Source organism: Fulmarus glacialis, unplaced genomic scaffold, assembly GCF_000690835.1.
Source record: "Fulmarus glacialis isolate BGI_N327 unplaced genomic scaffold, ASM69083v1 scaffold29533, whole genome shotgun sequence".
NCBI classification, from domain to species: Eukaryota; Metazoa; Chordata; class Aves; order Procellariiformes; family Procellariidae; genus Fulmarus; species Fulmarus glacialis.
Genome location: NW_009204078.1, coordinates 12178 through 16043, shown reverse-complemented (window position 1 = coordinate 16043; position 3866 = coordinate 12178). Strand labels below are relative to the sequence as shown.

Sequence of the window (3866 nt, the reverse complement as noted above, 5' to 3'; positions counted from 1 at the left end):
AGCGCTTTTTTGGGGAAGGGTAGAGAACAGAAAGAAGAATTTTGAGTCCTTTCCAAATTCATGGTGCTCTTGAGACCATCATGCAGGTATTGTCCCAGTCCTAAAATTTCCGGAACAGAAAAGGCAAAAGGTTGCAAGCGTGGTGGGAGGCCTGGAAGAGTGTTCAAGTGAAAAGAAACTAAATGGAGAGGGTCCTGGTGGACCGATGCCTGAAAACAGCAGCGGCTTTAGCCTTCCAGCATCCCTTTGATGCTGTTGTCTGGGGATGACTAGCTGCTACTTCTGGCACATCTTTGTTGTCCAGGCACGTGAAATATGTGTAATATTTAAATCACATGGGCTAATCCGTTTCATTCTTCCGGGGCTGCACGTTCAGCCCAGTGCTCTTCTGCAACATGTCCGCAAGCGGTTTTTGGAAAATCCTGCCGTGAGAGGGAGCAAGAAGGTGAGAATTAAAAGGCTGAAGGGTTTTATTGTACAACAGCAGCCAGGTTGAAGGCGAGGAGGCAGGGAGCTGCGTGGGGCAGCAGGCGGGCGGCAGCGTGGGGCCGGCAGGAGCAGGCAGCGCGCAGGGCGGCATTGGTGGTTCAGTGGTAGAATTCTCGCCTGCCACGCGGGAGGCCCGGGTTCGATTCCCGGCCAATGCAGCAGCTTTTTTGGAAGGGATGGAGGGGAAAAACGTAGTGCCATAGCACAGCAGTGAAACCTTCTCTTTTTTATTCCTTATTTGTCCTGAGAATACCTTCTTTTATTCAAATCTGTTGCAGAAGAGCTTTAAAACGTCAACAGAAAGTTTAATTGCTTTAATCTCTACCCCTTTGGGGTAGGATTGCGCCTTGAAGCAGGCAGGATCAGATAAACCTGTGATGCTTTTGTATCACAAACTCTCAGCTCTGCTCCCTCTCTGTGCTGATGTGGCAGTGCCGCTCTGTGTGTGAGTAGAGGCAGTTGGCACAAGGGGGCATGAAGAGTCAAGTTCGTCCTGTCGTGCTTTGTCACTGTGCTTGTAAGACCCAGTTTTAGCACAGAGCAGAGGTTGGAAAGCTGTTTGGGTTGCTTGGCTTCCACATGGAGTCATGCTGTGGGAGAGCTGGCCAGGTGGAGATGTCCTGGGCTGGATTCAGCCTTTCCCGTGCTTGTGTGGTATCTCTAGGCATTGAAATCTGGACGATGGAAGGCAGCTCTGCAGTTCTGAGCTCCTTCTTTGAGAATGGTTGAAATCGTTAGAAGGATGTGTCTGGGTCTCCATAACAGAGGAGGAGACCCAGTTTGGGGCAGAGGTCTGAAGCTGTGCAGCCTGCGTTTTGTTGGGTAAGTGCAGTCCTGTACCAGCTTTGTCCAATACCTTTAGCAGTGGAGAAGAGCTTGACAAGGAGTGTAAAAAGCTCACTGCAGGCAGAAGGGATCCTCGGGGTCCCCGGACCCTCAAACGATGGCTGGTGATGTCTTTGCAGAAGGTCATGCAGCTCTCCAGCCTACCAGTCCTGCTCTCTGCCTTCCCTGCCATCCCACTAACTGTGGCTCCTTTTTATCTGCCCCCAGGCTCTCTGGATGCGTCCGGTGACTCCAACTTCAGCAACAGCAGTGTCTTCACAGTAACCAGGTAGGGTCTGTTTGTTGCTTCAGAGGGGCTTGAGAAGAAGGGAAGGCTTCTCGGGGTACTGATGACGGCTGACAGATGCTGGCAAAGCTGCGGGGAAGGATGGTCTGGGCTGGAAAGCAGTTGATGTCTCCTGGGTCACGGTGGGGTGGATGACTGGGGATGCTCTAGGAGTTGACTGCTTCTCTCTGATCCTTTTGCACCAAAATATCTTGATGTTGTGGTAAACTGAGGTGTTTGCCCCCCGCAGGAGACCTTGCAAAGCCCCCCGGGGAGATCTGGTGAGGCAGCGAGTGTCTGTGTACTCGGAGTTCTGCACCTCACGTGTCTTCAAGCCCCCACGGTTGGGCACTCTGGCTAAAAGACAGGGTGAAGGTGGGGAGAAGGTGGATGGTTGTCTTGGTTATGGCTCTTCTAGCTTGGCCAAAATAGGAGGCGTTTGGTTCCCCCCTGCCTTTGCAGAAGAGTGGTGGTAGAGGAACAGCGGTGTGCTGGTCTGCCAGAGGTGCGGAGACCTCATGAGAAGGTGGTACGTGAACCGTCCGGGGCTGGCAGAAGAGCTTGGAGAGCGCTGACCCTGCTTCTGGGCACCGCAGCCCTCTGAGCTGCAGTCCTGGCAGCCCACCACGGCACGGTGCTGTGGGGCTGTACCTGGGGCCGCGCCGTCCAGCTCCAGCTGCCGGAGAGGCGCGAGGGGTCTCGGCAGCATTTGCTGCCGGCCTGTCCCCCTGCCAGCCTCGCTTGGCATTAGTCAGCCCCGCGCCTGCAGAGAGCAGCTCCGTGCCCAGCACGATCTCTCCCAGTATCTCATCTAAATCATCTCTCCTGCAAATACCTTTCTTCCCATCCAGCTGTCGGTGAATTTGGGGACAAATCCATCTGCTCTTGTAATGCATCTTTCCTTTCCACCTCCAGCCTGCAGTTCCTTTCCTCGGAGGTTGTGATTTCCAACACTTTTATTGGGCTGATGCGTATATTTATTTGTTGTTGTGGTCCCCAAAATAGGATGCGTTACTCTAGCTGCATCCTACCAGCGAGACTGATGTGTGATGCCCATCATAACGCATCCCAGAGCAACGCAAGCGTCAGCTTTTTCAGGTTGATGGTCTGGACCCTCCGTTCCTTTTTTGCACTCCTGCAAAGCCCAGCAGTCCCTCATCTTAATGATGCCCTTAATTTTTTCCTTTCTTGAAAGTACAGATCTTTTCATTTGCGCCTAGATTTCGTTTTATGGCTGTTAAATGGTTTTCCCCAGCTTCCCTGTGATTGCTGCGTCCTGGCCCTGCTCAGCCCTTAAAGTTTAGCAGGTGCAGAAGAGGGTGTGCGTAGGGCTGAAATTGGGAAGGGGAAGGAAAAGGAGAGGTGCTAAGTCCAGGAGGACAAGTGATAACTGCGGCTCTGTGCTGAAGAGCTTGCACCTGGGGGAGAGAGGGAGTGAAGACCGAAGGGGGACAGAATTAGGGAGAGCTGGAGTCACTTGGTCACAGTGTCACCGAGAGCCAGGAGAACGGCTGCCCCAGCTGAAGCAGTCAGATCCCCAAGTGCCGGGGAAAACCATCTGGGACAGCAGGCGAGACCCTTAGCGTCTCTAAGAGACCTGGTTTTACGGAGGGACTTGTCCTTGAGCCCTCCTAAGCCCTTTTAAACAGGAGATGCCAGGCTTTATCCTGGGGTTTACCTGCCCTGAAGCCCGTTTCCCCATCCTTTGGGACCTCTCTGCCGGCCCAGCGTCGGGACCTGAAAGATTTTCGCCGTGGCACCCGTTGTGGGGGCCTGGCGCGGGGTTGGGGGGCTGTACGTGGCCGACAGGAGCCCTGGACGTCTGCCTGGTGCTCCGTCTATTGCTCAGGCTCTCTGGCTCGGCCCCGGAGCCGGAGAAAGGTGAGAGCTGGCACCTGTAGCCAGCTGCAGCCGTAATTCCCACCAGGAATCGGGCAGCTGCCTGCATGCTGCATGCCCACTGGGTGTCAAGACAGGACCACAGGAAACCATTGCGTTGCTGTGAAAAGCTGGAAAGCCGGCAAACGGAGGAAGTTGCAGCTGCCTTTTAAGATGAAGTCACTCTGTGCTTGTGTTTTTGTTCGTTCCCCCCTCCTGCTTCCCCCAGTCTCCCCCGGCGAGCGAGTGATGGAGCGTGGCCCGGCGCCAGGCATCCAGCTCTCACGCCCCCTTCTCCTGCCCTCCCCGCGCGGACGTCTGCAGAGGGATAGCACTGCAGCAGCGACGAAAGGAGGAGGACCTCGGTCAGCAGGGGCGGAGGAGCTCG

The 3866-nt window shown here is 54.8% G+C and overlaps 1 non-coding gene across 1 annotated transcript; it reads left to right on the top strand.

Moving 5' to 3' along the window:
* Positions 1-576: 576 nt before the first annotated feature.
* Positions 577-647, top strand: TRNAG-GCC. Its single transcript has one exon. It is a non-coding gene; the product is annotated as a tRNA-Gly (tRNA).
* The last annotated feature ends 3219 nt before the right edge of the window (positions 648-3866 follow it).